Source organism: Ostrinia furnacalis, unplaced genomic scaffold (assembly GCF_004193835.3).
Source record: "Ostrinia furnacalis isolate ACB-3 unplaced genomic scaffold, ASM419383v2 OfSCF0319, whole genome shotgun sequence".
Taxonomy (NCBI): Eukaryota; Metazoa; Arthropoda; class Insecta; order Lepidoptera; family Crambidae; genus Ostrinia; species Ostrinia furnacalis.
In genome coordinates this window covers 212,266-235,759 of record NW_021130558.1, presented here as the reverse complement: position 1 = coordinate 235,759, position 23,494 = coordinate 212,266, and the positions used below count along the sequence as shown (strand labels likewise).

Below are 23,494 nucleotides of genomic sequence, written 5' to 3'. Positions count from 1 at the left end.
ATTTATTCATACAATCTTCCATTCATGACACACGACCAGATCTTAATCTAAAACTATCCGTTTTTTTAATACCCACATGCCACTTATATAATGCTCATAATCTACGAAACTCCGGCTAAATCATGTCAAAAATACCGCGTTCTTACTTTTATCTTTCTGTTCGGAATCACACACGTCGAAACAGATTTATTCGCTCATTCCTCTCCTTTTCTCTTAAAATTCCGTCTCGGTTTGGACGAAATCATGACTTCAATTCAGTTTAATGGCGGTCGTAAAGTAGAATAGAAATTCGCTTCCTGAAATAAACTTGCACCCACTAGAATTGAAACGTGGGAGAGTATCAGTAAAATATTAGGTTTGACAAACTATTTAATTAAATACTACTACAAAAATATACATGTTTCTTCTTTGTTTTTATATTGGATTCTTGCATACCTAATCTTGAATCTCAGAAATATGTGTTGCACAAAATTAACCCATATCACAACTAAAGATACATACACCCAAGGGTCGGATCAGAAAGAAGGCATTGATTGATTGTACTTTTACTTCATCTAAGAGAACCATAGCCATAGAAAGGATTCAATACAAAACTGAAAAAAAGCAAACACCAACTCAAGGTTGACTGGATGAAAAGTCCGCCTTATGTACAGTCGACAGCACATCAAGCTATACATTTTCGTTGCAAAGTCGCCCCTATCGCAACTACGTAAGATACCACAGTATTTACGTTGACGTGCTGTTGACCGTACATACAATATTCTATGTGCATTTAAGTTTAAAATAAATAAATAAAATGCTAATTGATTTAAAATCAGCAATCTAAAAATAAACATCTGATCTTCAGGTACGTTTAAAAATAAATCCTCAAGCCATGCAATCAGTGTTTGAAATCTAATGGCAGTTCCATTAGTTTCCGGCTTCCCTGATTACGTGAGAATGGGATCGGAGTCAACACCGCCGCCTCTAAGTGCCATCGCCATAACCATTGGGAGAGCGTATATCCAAACGCTCTAATAGCCGGGCTAAATGAGCTTTACGCCTGAAGGTATGATAAAAGCGACATGAAATTATTTTAAACCTTTAACAGACAAAAAATAATTAGTAAAAAGTTTTTGTCCATTAACTTAAAGGACCATAATTTTTGTTAATAATTAATTATTAATACCTCTACAACCAGTACCAGCGGTAAGCCCAAATCCATTTATCGTGAAAATTCCGAAAGGCTAAGCCAGAACACCGAAAACAGGTACTTCAGATTCATAATTACTTACTTGATTTTAAGTCACAAAAGTGTCAAAACAAAATATAATCACAATTTTCACAGATGAGCTCCTTAAATTGTACCAACTCGGTTCATTAATCTTAGACCCGTATTAGGAAATGCCGTCCAAAACTTGGTTCAAACTCCGGCTTAGAGTAATACCCGTGATTGGTTTAAGTTCGATATTTGGATTAATTAAAACCTTGAATTTATACTTGAGTGTTGAATTAAAAAACCTACTTTTCTGATTAATAATTCCTTAATAATACCAATCATTTTCCAATTTCGTTTAAGCAGTATTTGTATTAAAAACACTGAGAAGCTCTTTTCATCTCAATTTAATAAAATGGTAATGATATCAAAACGTTTTGAATATTCAATGAATAGATATTGAATTTGAAATAATATTTGAACTTTGAATAGGCTACTTGATATAATTAATTACCTGCTGTTTAATCGTCTACAATTCAAAAAAGTAGCACACACGCTTATGATTTAAACTTTTAATACGAACGTATTTATTTATAGGTTAGAAAAGCTCAACTATATAACAAAGGCTAACTAACAACTAACAGTAGGCCGTGAGCTAGTTGTTTACTTATTTTTGTTGAAACAATGATACTATTTATAATAGGTATTGTCATTAGTTTTGCCTTAGCTTTGGTTTAAATCGGTCATGGAAACTAGTATCCCCCTACTACTTAGCCATTAAACTACAGCCAATATACGTAGGTAATGTTACTTACTACAATATATTTTATTATTACCTAATTTATCTCACGACTTTTTTATGTTGTTTACAATTTGAAAGAAAAACCGTGAGGCATGTGTAATTTAGGTTAAATTGTATCACAATGATGAGTCGATAAAATTATTTATTTTAACATTATGTTAAACTTTTTCTCCTCAACAATAATAATCAGAGACGATAAATAAATATGATGTAAAGCCTACATACGATTCCCAAAGAAAAACGATATAATGATGGTAATTACGAGCAACACCTCATAACGCACTGTATGTCGTTGCGATATGATGATTTCTTTTTATATCAGCAATAAAACCCATATAATCAGGTTAACTGTGGCCTGATGTGTCGAACCGTGGATTTTATCACACATATAATGTGTAGTAGTTAACTACTATAATCCTCGTAAAATAAAATACTTATGTACCTAGTACATGCATATTTTCAATATTTATTAGAAGACTTGATAGTTTTATTTCTAGAATTTAATTATGTTTATTATTTACATAAAAATAAAAACCAACATCTACTTTATCAATCGAAAGTGTCAAGGAACGGAATAACTTTTTATGTTCATTTTATCGCAAACAACGAAAGGTTTCATGAAATACATTTCCGTTCTATTCATTGAATTGTTGGCGTAATTTAAATTGAGAAAACATGTAATATATGAAATATAACAGTTACAACATTTGATTCGAAATACTTAAATGATATAGTAGCACTTAAAATAAACAGGCATCCTGTGTACTTTAGTAAGTATAAAATGTTAGGTGTTAGTAACTTCACAGGATATTGGAAATATGCGTCCATTAAACATAGAGCCGAGTGGCTAACGTTACATTAGTGAATTAGCGTCCTAATCCGCCCGTAATGAAGGCTCATAGTGAAGCGTGAAATTTTATTATCACATTGTAACTAGCCGGCCATCACCTTTAGGACATCGTAAATCACTTCTGTCTGAAATTTGATAAAACGTACGTTCTTCAATTTATGTAATTTGCTAAGTCCAAAAGCAATTATGCACAAAACAAGCTTACTTCAAAAGTCAAGACGGCTTTCAACTAAATTGTTCCTAATTTTAGTAACTGAATACTTCTGAAATTTGAAATCTGAAGTGTCAGTTGGGCTCCATAATTAGAGCCTTCATAATGATTAAGAAACAGTGGACCCGCATAATTTGAGTATACCACCATTGTTGCACTAAAGGTGCCCAAGGTACAGTCAACAGCGAAGGAAGATTCTATTTTTGTTGCAGAATAGCGTCTATCACAAGTGAATAAGATTCCACAGTGCTTAGCTATAGATAGGTATGTCATCTGTACCAAAGACAATAGCGAGGAACAATCGACGCTCCTTGATTAACAACACAAAGAGCTTCTGCCGAAAAACAATTAAAACCTACAGGCTTTTTAATATGAAACCCCGACTTTGTACCGCAGAAACAATTTGGGAATTTATGCAAATTGATGCCATGATCTAGGGGTAGGTTTATTTGAAATGTAATTGACAACAAAAACAAAGAAAATAAATTTACATTTTTTTTTTCAATTTTAACTTAAAGGGAGAAAAATAGGAAACCATATTGTGTAGACAAGCAGCAGCTAATGTGATATCAATCAAATTAGTTTAAATATCACATGATCAAACCCCTTTACATATCTGGAATCCATATAATTATCCATAGACTATTCAAAACACTGCGCAGAAATCAAAACACATGAAGGCGCCTATTTCGCGACGAAATTAATATAGAGTCGTTTTCGCAATAAAATGTTCGTGAACAATGCATTGGTTGTATTTACTTGGCAAAAAATGCGAATGATTACTAGCTAGTTGCACAATAAATGATTATGTGTATGAATCGGTGCATGGAATCACTGCAAATGAGGTCTAGCGTGCCGCATTGATTTTTGATTTTGATTTGATTTTTTGATTTAATAATATGATGATTGTTGGTATTGAGCAGTGTTAATAAGAATTGAGAAATAATCTTACGAAAAATAAAAGTTCAAAAACAAAACCATTCGTTCATTGAACAAAGAGAAACAACAAAATATAGAAAACAAAAGAATTATATTGAAGCAATACATAATACAATTGACAAGTTTCTGTGCAAAAAAAATATCTTAACTTTTTATCTTAACAACCCAAGCTGATTATTTCCCGTTTCTAAACGACAGATGTCGATTCATGCCAATTAGGCTGTGGTCACACAGTTTACGCGTTTCAAACGGCGTAACCGCACTCATAAATGCAGATGTATTCAGGCTGTGCCTTGCTAATAAAGATAGCAAATCCCTTCCAAAGAACATTTTGTACGCAGTTTTGGTTTCTTGATTAAGAAGTCGGCGGAGCAATTAGATGCTATTGTAGAAGGATGTTTTACTACAAGTATCTGGAGCGCGGGACAACGCGGTCGGAAAGAATAATGAGGGTTGTTGCCATTTTATGTTTATGTTGCCCTAATAATTAGGGCTTAGGAATGTTTCTGTTATGCAAATGATTTCGTCGTACGATTAGCTTCTCGCCCAAGCTATTCGCTTTTTCAGTAATTGCGATATAAGAAGAAAATAAAGAAAATTTTCATTAATACATTTTCCTTTACGGATGATTTTTTTTCCGTTTTGATATTTTGACAGAATGTTTTACTCTTTATTATAAACAACTTTCACTATGGGACCAAGTCTGAAATCACAAAAAGAAATATCTATTGTTTCATACCTTTTGGTTATCCTGTACTTTTGTATTAAACAGCATACGAGTATTTGTGATTTAGTGTTGGCCCGTAGTAAACGTTGTTCATATCCATGTAATATACTAATATATGATATACGACATTATCGCCCGTATTCGCACTGTGAGACCTCATAGTAATGTTTGTAAATACGAGCATATGTCTCCAGCGAGCACGTCTCCGAGTGACTCGGGTGATGTAATTAAACTCGCGGGATCCCAAAAACAATCAACTTTTAATTTGTACGCTCAGCGTCGCTTAATATTTTTTAGATGGATTTATCTCGTAACGCGGGCGGAGCTTTGCTAAATGAGCTTTGGGATCATTTCGGACTTCGAAATTTCAATATTACGTTGCGTTATTTTATTAACGCGCTTGCTTATTATTTTTCAGATAGCTTTTGATCAAATATCAGCAAATTTATTAACGCTAAAATAATGAGACTTTTTAATTATTTTTAAGAAATCGCCTTGGAGTTTTAACTATAACAAAAGAAAAATCATGTCGACCCTAAATGTGTGTAATAAGAAAATGGTTTCATCGCGCCCAAAAGGCACTGGGTCTATTTAAAGAATTCAGAATAACTGATACAAACATCCAATAAAAACGTCATTCAGTTTCGCAAGCCTCACTGTCGACGCCTCGTATTATTCATATTTTATACTACAAAGTGGCTATTGTAAAACATGCAAAACCTCGTGATCTATGGCGCATTCATGAAATTTCGGTTGATGCGGTTTGCTGCAATCGCGGCCATGTTCGCGCGAATAGCTTTGTGCGGGTACACTGCGAGTGATAAAATTTTCGTGAAATGTTTACATTGTTCGTTATTTTGAATAGAATTCGTTATTGAGAAAGCTCTTGTGGTGTTCGCTTTAGTATCATGTCGTGATAAACTTCGTGAATTAAAATTACATTACAATGACTTATTGAAAGATTTTATGTTGTAGTAATTCACCGCAAAAATAATAAGATTAAAATCCAACAGAGAAAAATTTTCTTAGCTGTATTACGGAGTCTAACTTCATCGGATTATTAGGTATGTATCGTTCATTTTTTCATAAAAATACTTAATCTGAGAATTCGTAATTCGTAGCTATTTTTATCACCAACAAAAAGTATAGAAACAACCTAAACGTCCAACAGCGAAACAATAAAAGCTTTTGTAGATGCGAATGCCGCATACCGGCCTATGGGTAGTGCTCAGTCGACCACATCAAAAACATAGCGACGTCAGAGAATGTCGTCGGCAACACGTCGGTCGCCGCAATAATGTGCCAGCCAGTGGCATGCGGACTAAATGTCGCTCCGGTGTACAGCTATGGCGTATATACGAGCACTGTGCGGTTACTAGGTTTCGGCAGAATTTACAACAGCTAAAGCACTAAAGTAAGTAACTTTTATTGAAAGCAAGTACATTTTGTATAAAATAGCAAGTTTGTAGTGAGCTCAATTGTTATCAAATAATTTAGTAATGTTTGATACCACACCCAGATCGTAAGTGGTTTGTCGTTGTAGCAGTAAAATTAAAGTATAACAAGTATTTCAGAGAATTGAGTATTGTTGGCAAGTTAAATAATGGTAAATAGTAGCTGTACCGAGTACTAGGTAGGCTTTTACAAAATAATATTGATTTAAGGTCCAAGAAGCTTATTTAGAAGTTGTAATGGCAAGTGATTTGCCCAATAACGATAAATTACGCAAGAGTGAAAATTTAACTTAGTGTAGGAATGAAAATGCTCTAAAATTGCAGCTGGAACACATCCGTTCTCTGCAGGACCCCGTTTAAAATAAACGCTATCGCTTGCTAGTTTCCCATGGGAGACAAACTAACAGACAGAATTTCCACAGCAATATCCTCTAGTAGAGTCCGGAAAATGAAAAATGCTCGTATAATCGCCTAGAATAACAAAAAGCTATGCTCAATTTGTGATCTCTCAACAATAAATCCACTTTCCACTTGTAAAATCTTATTATTATACTCCCAAGCCGCTTTCGAATACCTACGGTAACTACGACAAAATTCCTTTAGTCCGCAATAAGAGGGCTACGCTGGGCTGCCCTATCATGTGCCCACACATGGCTACAGTAGCCAATCTTGTTGGTAAACGTGCGCGAACAATGTCGACACGTTAGGACACCGCTGATGTAGTTGTAAGTGATAGCCGCTGCTGGTCTGGCTTTAAGAGCATCGCGCTTCACAAAAGTTTACTTTACCACTTGTAAAATCTCCTATTAATCTAATAAGAATTCGCTTTGCCATCTCAGATTTTTATTTTGTTTATTTTCTCCAATCATCATCGAAAATAAATATACCAACGCGTAATGGCAATACAATTTATTTACTACGAATACAAAACGAAACTATGTTTACGAAATGTATCATGTTTGGTAAACAAGCCGATTTATTTGTGCTGTAGCTAAAGAAAATAGGAGTGAAGACAATATGTTTGTTTAGCGCAGTTAACTGAAGGGGAGAGACAGCATCCAACAATGGAGACGACAGTGTAAACAGTTCCTCGCCAAGAATTAAACGCTCTGTCCCCTGAATTCATTTAGGGAACATAATCAATGGAAGGCGGAACAAGACAATGCAATCTTATACAATGTTGAGCCATTTATTGCGTCTAGCTGGACTAGTATGAACGAACGTACCTATATGCACTAGTATACCTAAATATCTTGTAGAACTAGATTAGAAAACCTATATCGTCGATTATTAAAAGCTGAAAAAATTTCAGCTTTTTTCAGGAATTCCACTAATGAATCTACTCTTTACTATAAAGTCTAGAAAAGATACACAATATCACACAATATTTTATCTCATTGACTTTCACGCTATTCTCATACATTTCTAAGCATTTTATAATAATTACGTCGCTTCGCTACATTATGGTTTCGATCCACACCGTTAACAGATTTGAATGCCAAATGAAATGAAAGCCTAACATTGTTTAACTAGATGGCCTTTTAAGACTCTTTTAGCACACCGTTAAATAATTTATAAGACGATATTTCATATGCTAACGTTGTCATTATTAACGTTTACCAAGCCTATAGCTCCGCCGAGTGAAATTTATAGCGTGGCAGGTTTCATATTCTAATAAAAAGTAGATTAAGCACCGCTAAGTTATGGAGGCAGAACCGCAAGAGACTTTTTATTATAATAAATTAATTTTTCATGAAAGCTGGGGGCCTACTCTATTATAGGACTATATCTATCTCACATTAACAGCGACAAAACTGTTAGTATCTATTAAAATCGTTTTATGCTGTAAGAATCCTTATAAGACTGTGGAATAAAGTTCATTTTAAGCAATCATTGTTTGGGTAAATGCATGCATAAATAAAACTGCTTTAAGCACAGTTTGTCAGTAAAACTAATTTGTATTACAACTAAGTCAAGCTGGAAAATTCCACGCAAAAGCAGGCATTACCAAGTTTAATTAAGAGGAAAGAAACAGGGATCAAATAGTTCAGACCACTACTTATTGTATCAATGAATGTTTGCCAGGTAGAGACACTGCCTAACTATCTATCGCATCTCACATCTCTGATTCCACGAGTAGGTGGGGTCGCACCACTAAATAAATTTGCAGCAAAACATTATCCTGGTAAAGCTCTAGATTTCAGTTCCGAAAGTAACGTAGGTACCAGAAACACCAGGAACACATTGTTTTAAACTTGTCAGAACAACATCACGATCAAAACCGTAGAACTAAGCACCTAACTAATATTAAGGTCATTTTGGTTCTTTATTTATTTTTGTTACAGTAAATGATTCCTACTGACTGTAAATGGCTCGTTAGCGAATATTCTTTGCAAGTTTACAAATAAAAGTTAAGCGTCTGCGTAAACCAATGCGATTTGGTATAATGAAATAACTTTGGAGTATAGAACGAACCGAGACTTACTAAAATGTAACATAAGTTTCGAAGAGGATTACTTAGTTTATTGTCAGTGTGTATTTTCGTGTGAATGTCTCTAGGGCGATGGTGTTGAGGCGGGCTAGTACAATCCCACAATATGTTAGAGTTAACACGTCCTATCTCCGAACAGACCCTGTTTTCAGACACTGGATGAATTAAAGTTATAATAAACATCACGCAGTATTATAACATAGTTTTAACTTCTGTAGACCGTACTCTTTTCAAATGTCACTGCTGTCATGATATATTGTACTACTCGTAAAGTCAAAATATTCCCTTTGATAAAACTAATAATAATTAAGAGCGGGATATCTCTTACAATTTTCCCAGTGGAACTCATTGAAACGTGAAAAATACCGTTAAAAGTTTCGAATCACCTCGAGAAGGGTCGAAAATACTTTCGGTTAAGGAAATTAACTCGACTTCATTGATATTGTCAAGATAGGCTGCAACTTTAAGTTAAAATTACTTTGCCGAGCAAATTCAGAGAGTTTTCTTTTAGTTTTGTCTTCATTTACAAAGTACTGAAGAATATGAAAACTGAAATCAAGCTTTCAACTTTCCACAATATTAATTTAATGAAATAATGTTTTTTAAAACACCACATAACGTAGTTATATCTTATTAATATTATCAAATTTGAATATGCTGTGATATGAAGTGATATTAAAATCACGATGAGTTATGAAGATTTGTAACGTTATGATATTGTATATTCAATTCAATGTGTACGTGTATGAAATCACTTTACAGATGAAAAATTTTCATTTTTGTTTCATTATGAAGAATCTCTCGCTACGGGCACATTCCAGAACATCAGTCTGGAGACTATAAAGATGAATATTGTAACAGTAATTTGTATCCACGTTACAAAGTACCTACCCACCCATTCAATCAAATTCGCATGTTTTGAGACAATAACAAATGATCTGGTGTAATACTCGTAAAATGTATTATTAAGAGTTGGTCATGCATTGGAGACTAACGCCTGTATTCATAAATATTACTATGAGGTCTACAATGCGCGTGGACGCACAGGGTCAGCCAATCACAGAGCTCCATTCAACGCTGTGCGTTCAATTTTCTGCTTCACTTAAGCAAGCATCGTTTGTAAATACGGGTGTAAATGACCTAATGGATGATGATATTTTAATTACAAAATACGGCTTAAGACATGAAAGAATACGTATTTGTACAAATTAAATATTGCATAAACATTTTCAAAGACTCGCGTTACTTAATGCCTGTCAACAAACACATAAACCTTGAGTATATCCTCATACTTAAAAAGTAATGATGGTTTGTTCATAATTAACACAGTGGGCGCCATGGCACAAATCTAGATAACCTGGCTCCACAAATAATGCTACGTGCGTAGGATTACCACACTCACGGCCCATTGGGGACCATTAGTTACACACATTATTCTATATTTACGGTGCTAAAGAGAATATTAATATGTAACCATTAATGGTTCTAAAAAATTTTCATGCGAGCCGTGTCATCTAAATAAGTTAAATGCATCTAGGGTGACGTAGTGGTTGTAAGCCATTTATTGCAATTAATATTAGATTTATAAATATAATTATGGTTCTTTCAAAAGAACAAACATACTAAAGTACGAATTTCTACGTACTGTAATACCTATTTGGTATTGCAGTACATTATTATTCTGTGGTATTGCGTTGATGACACTGACTGTACTACTCGTACGACTACGAAGCTCGTGCTACGGCGTAGCACTACGAGCTTCTGTTCGTAGCGCGTTACGTGACACATTTTAATTTTGAAGCATATTTTGTACCGTTTTGTTCTCAACTAAGGACAAAGATTTTAATCTTCAAACGACAAGACGAATACTTATTGTTCTTGTATTCTTTTTACTGTGAAAAATATTATGCTTCTAGATAGACTGATTTCCAAGGAGCCCTACAGAATCCTTGGTGGTTTTGATTTATAGTTGAACCAAGAGTTGTTATGTACATATTTTTATTAATAAAGTATTGAGCAATAATTAATCCCACCAAACAGATTTTCATGTAAAATGTTGCCAAGACGAGACCATGACTCGCACTGTCAAAAAGTTATTAGATCTCATGTAGAGCCAAGCTTCTAACTCTACACGCCCTAACTTCACAAACTCTACTACACCTTAGTCAAAATATGTATTTTCTAATGTTTACATTGTGCAGAAATCGAACCTACCGACGACATTATTAGACAACACCAAGTTTTAACGACTGCTCCAAATGATTCGGCAATAATTAGATAAATTTAATTATTATTTATTAAATCCGTAGAAATTAATATACTAATAATAAATGTCCATAAAGGAGACAGATTGCATTATGTAATATATTAAAAAAAAAAAAATCCGTAGAAAAAAACTAAGCTGGCGACCTCAATGACACCTCTACCTTTCTCACGGTGTTCCGATTGGCTACGACCCACGACCCTCCGACGAGGTCTGTTAAACGAGCCAGAAAAATCAAGGGGGTGTTTTATTACGAGGTCGCTGCCGCAAACAACCTCGTAACTACGCGATAGGCTGTAGATGCTTGCTATGGTTTGTACTAATGACCAGATAGGAACTGGGCAAATGAGGCGTAGGTAAATACGAGTGTAATAAAAATACATTTCCATTGACACTACCTAGTATTCAAGAAGCAATTATTGGTAGTTTTAACAATGTAAGTGATTTTTTATTATTCCGACATTTTAATAAAATTTGCTATATATTTTAACCAATTTCAGTTCAAATGCAGGACCGGTCGTTGTGGAAATCCTTTGCTCAGCAGTGGACGTCATTTGACTGAAACAAAATAACCAATATATGTATACCATGAGCGTGTTTTTATTTAGAAACAAACACATTCAGCAGATATAATATAACGGGTGCAGTACACCGTACCAATTCCCGTAAAATTGCTAAGTTGACTTACGTTATTTAGTATTAGAACAGAAGCGACACTATAATGCATAATTAAAGACACTTTCCCAAGCATCTTTCAAGATTGATAGTACATTGTTTATAAACACAAGATCCTCAACAAGATAATCCAATATCTTAGAAAAGTAATCGTGCGAAACTTGGGGATATCCATCACAGTTATTGGGTTTCAGTGAATTCAGAAGATACTCGGCAAGAGTGATGGCGTCTGGAGGGAAATAAATTACATTACCCACATGGCATAATGGACCTTGGTTAAAGTTTACAACTTTACATAAGTTCGTATTGTTCGATAACTAGGTATTTTATATTCTTCTAATGGTAAGGTTACATTCTTCTAAGGGTCGGACGTAATTAATAAGTAAGTAAAACTATAAGTTGTTGACATAAATTACAAAAAATTGCTTATACCTAACAATAGTGAGATATCAAGTGTACCCAAATACAGCTGAAATAACTATGAGGCAATTTGAAGAATAAAGTTTTCTTTTTTTTTGTTCCTACCTAATCAGCAAATGTGTAAGTACTAAGTTTTCAGCGCTACAATGAAACATTTTAAAAAGAAATGCCTTAAGATATTAGATAAATGTGTTGCCTGTGTGTGTATTTATCGTTAGTTTTGTTCCAATCAAAACATGAATTTGTTTATTCCACCTATCTTTATACTTAAAAGTATAGGTACCTATGTTTTCAATTCATTACCTAATAAAAGAATTACGACCTCTATACGTGAAATTAAATACCGTTGCATGACTTTTTAAAGGACCACATTTTGCGTGTTTGCGAAAAATTTGACACGGGTACAGATTTCCCTAGGCAAGTATGAATTTATCATCTGGCCCAAACGAGCACTGGAAAGGAACGTGCCCAACCTACCTGTTTAATATTACATGGCTCATCTAGAATTTGTATCTTTTTTCTGTTACGTTACAAAAAATGGTCCAAAGGAAAAAACACTTCATGTTATCACAGTTGTTGTCGCAGCCTAAATAACGTGTGGGTTTGGTGATCCAAACCACAAAGCGCCGCCGTGATAGGAATACAAAAATCTTCTTTGACCTTTATCTAGGTATGTAATTTCAGTTGTAATTCAAGCTTTTTAAATTACTAATCATTTTTATTTCATACACAAGTCAGTACTTAAATAAGTATGTATTAAAAACGCGTTTATTAGTAAGGGTTCCTTACTAATAAAAAGTTAAACGCTTGTTGAAAACTGCTTTAAAATGACATTTCTATACTAAACGTCACGATAAAACACTGCTCAACGAGCGTGTAATTTTATTAGTAAGGGGAAATCAGGTCTTTTAATGGTAACAGGTTAATTAAAATTGTAAAAAAAAACCTATCAGGATTTAGTCAGGATTCAAACCTGGAATCCACTGCATTAAAACTTAATCATCACTATACGAGTATCTACAAAACGATTGCCAATACCGTTATTTTAATACAGCATTGCACCAGTATTTTCGGCAGTTATTTTTAATTAACTATTAATGTAATGTAGAAATCCTTCCAACTGACTGCGGCCCGTTGAATGAGCAACTCGTGCGCAAGCGCATCGTTTTGTAACCCGGTACCGGCCGGTACAATACAACTACTCCGCTACGCGCCCGTGACTCTATTTCGCGTGATTTATTAGACAAATTAGACAGTTGACTTTAACTGGAATAAAATCTGGCCACCTAATTAAATAAACAAATATTTACTTAATTAAGACATTAATAATACGAATAATAGGCACCTATATTGTAGATCGATTAATTTATTACGTTAGACTCAGGTGCGTGTTACAGACCGATGCTCAACAAAACCCTTCAAGTACCAGCGATTACAATAAAAATCAATAATTGTTACCGCGGTCTCATGCGACCACTTAGTAGGGTGTCAAAGCATAAATTGAGTAATACTAAAAAATAAAGTGAGCATTTTTGTTAATGAAACGAGTTTTAGCTTTGTAGTGGTACTTTGTATACGGACTAACTTCACTTGCTTTAATGACATTTCATTCTTGGTTGTTTCGGATTATAGGTTAGGTTAATATTAGTTCCATGCAATAAGTTGTTATGCCTTCGGGGTGGGAGGATTGACAAAAAGTACAATAGCTAAGCTACATCTTGGTTTCCACGTTAATGAGTGTCGATGGGTGAGTAATGATAATGCATTGCCTTGGAACAAAAACGTGGAAGCCGGCAGGTGAGGTTCTCTACCATTGTTTTGATATTTATAATCACTATGCTTTCCTTGAATGCTTAAAAGACATTTAAGCCCATATTACCTTTGAGAAATATTGACAATTTATGGATAGACCGCAAAAATATAAAATTGTTAGTAAAAGTAGGTAAAGAAATTCTCTACATTATTTCGCTTTACGGCAAATGTCTCATATCAGCTATGAACACTTTAAATAATGAACATAATGTATCTTACAAAAAATTATGTTTAGATCCATTGTCTGGTAAATATCTGTACCAACTTTGCTGAGTTTGGGAGTAAGTACCTAGATTGTTGAAAAGAAAATGCTCCAGTACATTATCATTATTAAGATTGCCTGCTTACTAGGTCTCATCTTTGTGTAGGCTGCTTGTACTAAATTGCCTTGAAAAAGTTCTATTTCCTCTAATTTTTCACCTTTTCAAAAAGGTAAGGTGGCTGGCCTCAGTGTTAAGTCGCAGGCCTGCGTGTAATAGCATGATTCACTGTGAGGGCAGAGGACAATTGCGGTAACGACTGCCATCACTCACCAGGACGATCACCCATCCACTCTGACGAGCGAAACTCAATAAAACCGCCATCAAATTAGGAAAATGCTTCGCTGGTCTAATGGCTTCAGTGCCGGTCTTAAATCGAGACGCTCACGATCCCAGTTCAAGAGTTTACTGAGATCCGCCATATAAATCGATCTAAATTCTCACGATCACGATCCAGATAACAATGTTTCTTCAAGCAACATAAGATAAGATCATAAAATATTAGATAACAGTAGGCGGGCATGAAATTGGAAGGTTTTACGTGAAACATCTGCACGAAAGGGATTCCGTTTGTGTCTATCACCCGTCGTAAAACACAATACCTACCTACGCGATAGGTACGTCAAAAGCTTTTCAACGAATTAAGAAAAAATGTGAAGATCGTTCTTACATAAAGGTACCCACACACCTTGTTAGCCACATAAATGCCGCCGCGTGACGCAACGTGACATCTCTGTCGGCAAAACTAACAAACGGTGAAAGTTCACCGCAGCCTCTCGCAACCGATCGCCGACTGCCATCGATTGTTTAAATGTCAATATTGTTGGTTCTCGAGGGCCGGGCCGGATCTAAAGCTTTCCACGCTAGGTTAAGGTTGCGACACAGCATCCTAAACGTTATGCCGCGTTACGCATCTTCATGACTCAACGGAACTTGATAATCAAATTGGCATTAATTAATACTGGTATCGGACTATCGACAAAGTAACTTTCTCTTTCTATGATTTAAGTAGGCAAACTTCTGATATTGCATTACCCAGATGCCTATATGTATATTAGATTAGAGTAATAAAATTGATATTTATGGCACAACTTTCGAGGCAAGGGAGCGTTGAAATGTTCGATTCTCCTTTCGATTGGACATTCCCTCGTTTGAATAGTTTGAAGTCCTTCAAAGTTGGACAAGCAAGACAAATGACGGGCGCGCATTGCCTCTTGCCAGCTCGAGGAGGGGGCAGCTGAAATGGAGCGGTAACCAGGACCGGTTCTTTTGTGCTCCTTTACGCAATTCATCGACGCAATGTTTTGCCTGGATTCCGCGGCAATGATTAACTCGGTTATGATAAACACTACCTACTTTTTACCGCATGCATTATAATGAATGCCGAAATAATGGTAAGCTGAATATTAAGTCGGTTACGAAATAATGAACTATTGAGCCGTGTTATTTTTTCTCATCGCTATGGTTAAATTGTAATATTTGTAATACACTGTAATGTCATGGTTATACAACGTTTTGTCAAGGTTTTGATTGATATATTTATTACGCTTCATGCCTTTTACGATGAGTAATATTGTATAACTAGTTTATCCGACACACCGGCGCAAACGCACCGTTTGTTCATCTGTTTAAATGTTGTTATGCCGCAAAATAACTTTATCTCAAAATGAATTAATTACAACGAACTAAAACATACATGCTCTCAATTTGCTGCTCATTGTGATGTTAATTCTCATCTAATAGAGTTTGTAATTCAGTTTATATAACTATTAGAGAACTCATTATGATTTTACAAAGTAGGTAAGTACTGCACAAAGCGTAACTTATTAAGTGAATAATGTGTTGAAATTGTACGCAGGGAGGCACATGGGTGTTAATGATGATTAGCCAAGATGAAATTAAGTAGAATGTTAGCATTCATTAATATAAAAATAAGGTACGTTTTATTCAAGTACCAGTTAAAGAGTTGTTAGATTAGAACTTAGATCCATTAATCTACATTTCCCAGAATGCCCGTTTTGACCTATAGTTAGTTAAGTATTAGTTCCAAAATATACTAAATGAACAGCATAAAGTCTCTACATTGATTGTAGCGAAATCCATTAATAGTAGAGTCTGGCTTCAAATAATAGATGAAAGCACCTGAATTACGAACCAATTCCAGCGAATAAGATAATAAGCTTATTGAATGTCAAATTCAGGGTATACAACATTCACAGCCACATTAGTATTTTGTACAATGTTGAAACATAATGCGTTTAGCTGTACGAAATCAGAATAATGTAGTAAAGCTTTGCTCGTGATATGAATAAATATAAAGATTTTGCAATTTAATCTTAACGATCAAGCTCTCTAATATCTCAAACTAATGCACACTAATTTGACGTCATTGCGCAAGATCGAGATAAAAAATAATCGCGTCCTTTTAATATTAACTTAGGTATAATATGATGGAACTATAATGTTTGTCCCTGACACCGTCCGTTCACCTCGCGCTGGACACTTAGCTACGTTTTCTCAATGCCTCTAAAACTTTCCACGCGCTCCTACTGCTGAAAGCAATCTCAATTCTTGAGATTAGAATATTTCAATTACGAAATGTAACAAGGTGTGTAATGGACTTATTTCCAGCTGTGGCTCACGATCGGCATCGCTTTATACGAGACTGTCTAAATTAGCATTCAACCTCTCAAATGAGTATATGAAATGCCTCACTACACCTACACATATTATTTTAAAAGCCACTATTACTCAGGTACCTCGTGGTATCCAAATTGCTAACCATCTACCTGTCAAAGCTTGAAGTGAGTAAGTATGTACCATGTAGCCACTAAGCACTTCAAGCGGTCTTACTTGGTTACACAATGTCAACAAAGTAGTTGTGAGGCAAGCCTCGATTCTAGGTCAATCCTTCTAAATTTGTGAGAGCCATCATCCTGCGTGACAAAATTCCAATACACGTAAGGCTGGCGAGAAAGTAATACAATAAATAATAATAAATAAATAATAAATAAATAATAAATAAATATCCTTGGACATTTTACACTGCGCTTCTAGTCCCAAACTAAGCAAAGCTTGTACTATGGGTACTAGACAACGGATATAAACATACTTAAATACTTTTTTTTTTTGTAAATACATACTTATTATACATAGAAAACACCCAAAAATAAGCAGCCGAATGCAATTTACATAGGAATTAGTGATTATTACGTCAACCACTTTTGCTATGAATATATTCATATTGTTATAAGGATATAGCCCTTGTTTCCCGTGGCGACGGGAGGTTTTATAAATCAGAATGTTTTTCTTTTTTCGTGATAGAATTGAAATACTTACGTATGTTAGATTGATTTACTAATACGCAAAATAAAGCAAGATTATATTATTTAAAATATTAGGCAGTTATGGGAACCAAAAATTTATTGAAGAATCGTTATTTTTTACGTTTCTGTTCAGCATGCGGATAGTGTGCGTTTAAGCGATTACCGCACGCGCTATTAATTTATTATTTTCTTGTAAACAAACTGATTAACTCCCACTAGTAAAATATTTTGCTTTTATTGCATTTATTAATTCGTGATTTGTTAGACATATTCTTCATTCATAATAACAATTGGTTACGATAGCTGTTAGGCCTACTATTAATCTACTGCAATAACAACTGCTATTGGGATTTTATTAAGATAGGTAGGTACGAATCTTATTACACATTTTTCAAGAATTTTATAGCTTTTGAAATTATAAAAAAATAGTTACAAACCTTTGCTTTATAAGCGTGAAATCCCGGTATTCCACCAAGATAAAATTAATTGAACACCACTTCTATACTTCCACTGTCAGTTCGTTCGTACTTTAATTTATGATGTCGTTGTTTGCAAGGGATTGTCAATTTATCACGATAAAATCAAGAAGTGATCGAGGTGCGCGGGCGCATGCTGCGTCGGAGTCGGCAGTCGTGCGGACACTGCGCGCTCGGCGGCACCGGACCGGTATGAAAGTATGCTACATCTAATTAATATCACTTATTCGAATTTTCTTAACATTTGCCACTTATTATGTCAACAACGCATTACGCAAGGATCCGCGCCCGTCAACTCTTTCAAAATTGCAAAACAGCAAACATCTCCGCCTCATCCTATTTGTATCTCGCACATAATTACCCAGGCATATAGTGGCTCGTAAGAACCCTCCACCCTTTATTTGCAATTAAATTAATTTACGTATGAACATCACAGAAGTTTCATTAAGTAGGTAGGAGTAGGAGCGAGTGAGGGCAGAATAACAAAGAAGCGGGATGATGACACGCGCCCTAATATCAGCGCTGACAAATTATAGGCCTTTAGTATTCCTTCCCCCGGGCACGCCGGTATTACTGCTCATACATCTCCATAATTATGTATTCTTAGACGTATTGTAAAGAGAGCGCTGAATATTATAGTAATTGTATTTTCAGGAACGATCGACATCAGTAAGAAACGTAAATAAAATTGTAGATATACAAAAGTACCTCACACCAGCAATTTCAGTCTTTAGCGGTGTAAGAAACAGAATATTAGACTATTTTTGTTATAATCTGGATAAATGCATAACTAGATATTTCATATTTTCTCACATAGGTATTTGGTAGAGCGCCTCTACTAGTGTTACTAATCACTTTAGTTTTTAGTTGCTTTCACGGGAATGCAAGTAAATTGCATGTCACAATTTACTATAAAACAAAAAAATCTTGACAAGCTTACTTGCCTGTAAATAATGTAGACCACCGAGACAGTTATCTTTGATTCAGTAGATTTTATCATCATAATTAAAAGACACGTCTTGATTCCACTGACTACAATGTTTATTTACTAACAAGGTTACCATTTAAAACACTTTTTATTTAATTACTAAAGGTCATTGTATAAAAAATAGAAACGTTTCTAAAATGGCCATTACAACAACACTTAAATCATTTAATAATTGCAACTACAGTATTTGTTTCACACTGCGTTTCGTCATAAAATCACCTGCTAATTTTGCCGACATGTGTGGTAACAGCCGTTATCCTGGTAACGAAATAATCTGGTTACCTAACCCGGTGCCCGAAATCGAACGCGATCGAATATTCAATGAATGTGGTTTCTAGATGGAAGGATTCGATGAATATTAGATAAAACCTGAACGCACATTTGGCTTTCAGTTTAGCCGAGAAATACTTAGTTAATTTACGCTTTTGTTACGGTCTTTTGTCGATTTGAAAGCATTCAACGTTGAATAATGATGATACCATGAAAAATAAATCGAGAAATCAATCCATTAATCAATCCTTGAATGAAACAAAATCTCAGAAACTAAATTATGTTTGTAAAAGTATTCAGGCGGTCTTATCGCTAGCTATCTTTTCCACACAGAAAAATTGTAGAGCTAACATAACTTTTTTACTGCTTACGCAAAAAAGTAAAGCGAAGTGTTTCCTTTAACAAAACCGGTAAAAGAAATAATTGTATCTTTACGAATGAAGTATTGAGCTCGCTAAAGGTAGTTTACATCCTTTTGGCCAATTTTAGTTAATTTTTAGGGTTCCGTAGCCAAAATGGCAAAAACGGAACCCTTATAGTTTCGTCATGTCCGTCTGTCCGTCTGTCCGTCTGTCACAGCCGATTTACTCGGAAACTATAAGTACTACAGTGATGAAATTTGATGGGAATATGTGTTGTATGAACCGCTACAAAATTATGACACTAAATAGTAAAAAAAAGAATTGGGGGTGGGGCCCCCCATACATGTAACTGAGGGATGAAAATTTTTTTTTCGATGTACATACCCGTGTGGGGTATCAATGGAAAGGTCTTTTAAAATGATATAAAGTTTTCTAAAAAACATTTTTCTTAAAGTGAACGGTTTTTGAGATATCAGCTCTCAAAGTCGTAAAAAGTATGTCCCCCCCCCTCTATTTTTATAACTACGGGGTATAAAATTCTAAAAAAAATAGAGGTGATGCATGCTAATTAACTCTTTCAACGATTTTTGGTTTGATCAAAGTATCTCTTATAGTTTTTGAGATAGGTTGATTGCGTCTTTCCGTTCTATACATGGCCAGAACGCACCCATAGGAAACTGCTCGTGTATATTTTGGAGTGTCTCTTTGTAAGTCGGTCACTACAAACTATACACGAATTTTGCGTACTGATCGTGTATAGTTTGTATCGTGGATGGATTCCGTCTTCGCTCCAAACTATACTTCACCACTTACAGTTGACTAGAGTGTGTTTAGTTTATTTGATTTAATAAAATATGGAATTATATTTAAAATTATTACATTTATTAGATATTATGCTCGTGCTTTGTCCTCGAGATTAGAAATAAGAACTACCTATGTAGATCACGTATGGTGATGCCATTTTTAAATTCATTAATTTTTACATAAAATACTATTATTTTACTGAATCTACATATTATTATAACAAATCTAGATTTATAACACTAATGTAAGTGGTTTCTGAAATTAAATTGATTAGGTAGATTTCAAATTAAATAACAATAAATTATTTATTAGTGAGAGCGAATGAAGAAAGTTAAACGTGCATTATTAACCCATTATAGACTAGCGGTCCCATATGGTACCACTTTTTTGTGTGTTTTAATTTGGCTCTATACATTAACACATGAAAAGATGCAGTGCTCTGATTGATGCAAATCGTAGCCAATAGATATGGTCTATGCTTCTAGGAATAAAAATTGACAGTTATTCTTTTCAGTTGTGTGTAATTAATGATTGAAGTGAGCGCATCAAAATTTTCTCTTAAAAATTGACGCGCCATTCAAGTAAGTGATCATATTTTTTTTGTGTGATAGTGAAATACTGATTTTGTTACAATCTTGTATTCTCCATAAGTGCTCTTATTGTGAAATGATTTAAAATTACGTCGATAGGTAATAATAATGGGAAATACTGTATGTCAAAATTACTGGTACCGTACGGTACCGCTAGCCGCTTACCGTGTCTTTTTAATTATTTTATGATTTTTAGTTTTTACTGTATTTATTGGGAAGCATGCGATATATTCAATGGTATATAAGGTATACAGGAAGATAAAGTAAAATAGTTTCCTATACTTTACAAAACCATGGGTTTTTATTTATTTTAGATGTAACTTACACGAAACATTGGCAATTTTGGAGGACGATGAAGGTCCCAAGACGAAGCAGATATTTATAGAACGTACTCGAGATAATTGCAACTCTCGAACAATATTAGAGTATACCGGTTTTTATTCGAAATGCAGGCTGTCATTTGAGAAGAAGAGTCGCTTTTACTGATACTTTTGAGAACTTAACGAAGAGATCATGACTGTATCGAACGAAATCGAACTTAACATTGTTTTTTAGGACATTAATAGTACTGAGTTACTCAAAAACACATTATAGTATAGAGTGGTAGTACCTCTACATGTAGAAGACTATCGCAGAATATATTGAATGTTACACTAAATTTAAATCCTATAGAGAAGCCTTAAACTGAATCTGAACTACTATTACCTATATTATAGCTTTCTCTAAACTGTCTAAGAGATAATCTTTTTTCTAATCACACAGCTTGAATGGGTGTGTGATTTCTTACAACATATTTATTTTTCATCCACATCCATCAATCACTCATGTTTTATATTTTGTCATTCATCTCTCAAATCCGTCTGTGTATGAACGGGGATTTGATTAGCTATCATCTAAGTAAGGGATTCAGTTAGTGAATAATATCTAAAGAAATATCATAATGATGGATATTCTAGTGAACTGGTTATTTCTTACCTATTATTACCAGTAGTGTTACCAGATACAAGTTAATAGGTATAATCTTCTGGAACATTTAAAAGAAGCAGAATATTCAAGAACAATATGATTTAAACGTATAAAATCACAATATGGAAAGAAAACTGAAAAAGCTGTTCAGCATATTTTTGCATCAACAAAGGCTATCGTAGTTGGAATACCTTTTCCGATAACTGTGTACGGAACTAAAATCCAACTGAAATGGGCTTCGATTCCCAGTCAAGCCGGACTAATCCTCTTTGGCTCACAGGTTTCTACGCCAAAAAATGTGCAATTTTAACGAAAACCTAGAGGCTTTTTCAGTCGGATAGCTAGCACTTTACTAAAAGGATGGTAGTGTCCTCTCATGATAGCTACTTAACTTTACCCAAGAACTTATTGGTCAGTTTTCTTAGATCAATTTCATAAAGATAAGTAATTTCATATGGAGCTATAAAATATTTTACAAATATTTTATTTGTAAAAATAAAATAAAGTAGGTATTTTAGTGTTTAAGGCTTTATTAGCGATGAAATTTAAACATATTATAACTTTCATTTGCATTTCCAAAATTCCGATTTATACCTACCTAGTAGAGCCACATACTTAGTTACTTTTAATTAGATTCTGAAAATGTACAACGTAAATAAATTGCTAAATCTTCACAATTTTCGCCAGTTTGTTTGCGAAGTAGGTCTCTACCACAGTCTCTACCTTCTAATTGACAAAGATCTCGCGATTTATCTTTTAATTAGGTACGTTTTCTGTTGTTAACTAAAATAACTAGGGTCATTCATAAACAAGTTATTTGAATCAATAGAACAAATCTCAAGTTTTACGTGGTCTGACGGTTGGGTTTGACTCTTTACACCTTGACATCATAATCAAATAACGTGGGAAAGTCCTTAAATACTGTTGAAGTAATGAGATAGGTAAGTTATTTATGTAAAAGATTTTCTAATGTACAAAAGCTCCTTATACTATTTTAAAGTTATAGGTAATGTAGCTGCCAAAAAAGAATTGTGTTATAATATTTCGTAACTATGAATGTATGTTATTATTTTAACTGGGTCTTCGCTTTTCATTTACCTACTTTAAATTTTATTGATGCGAGATTAAATAATTAAATTACCCATAAAATGAGTAGGTACTATCTATCTAGCACGTTGTAATGTGAGATTTTCACCTCGTAAGTTAACCCCAATACTCAACGAGGTATTACTTACGCTGTATTAACGAGTAAGTATTGGCACATCAAACCATTCTGATCTTAAGAGTAGGCGCACACCGTTGATTTTTAGTTGGCCGATAGTTGTGCCCGATTTTTATTTGTATGAAGAATCGGCCAAATCGAATCTGCGTAGTGTGCGCACTCCCATACTGATCAACTGCCCGACTAAACTATCGGCCGACGAAAAATCAACGGTGTGCGCCTACTCTTAATGGCTCGTCATAATAGGTGACGACAGCGCATCAAGCTAAACTTTGTAGCATCTTATTGTAGTTGTAATTGGTGCTATATTGCAACAAACTGTATCCATTTACATCTGGCAACTGCAAAAGGTCAACAAATAATACGATATAAAACGTAATCCACACTTGTA

At 34.5% G+C, this 23,494-nt stretch overlaps 1 protein-coding gene across 1 annotated transcript in view; it reads right to left on the bottom strand.

The window, feature by feature from the left end:
* LOC114360124 (nose resistant to fluoxetine protein 6) overlaps nucleotides 1-18,049 on the bottom strand; it is a 72,886-nt gene extending 54,837 nt beyond the window's left edge. Inside the window, exon 1 of the mRNA XM_028314703.1 lies at nucleotides 17,863-18,049. The gene's annotated coding sequence lies outside the window, so the exon portion shown is untranslated. The remainder of the gene's footprint in view (nucleotides 1-17,862) is intronic.
* Between the last annotated feature and the right edge of the window lie 5,445 nt (nucleotides 18,050-23,494).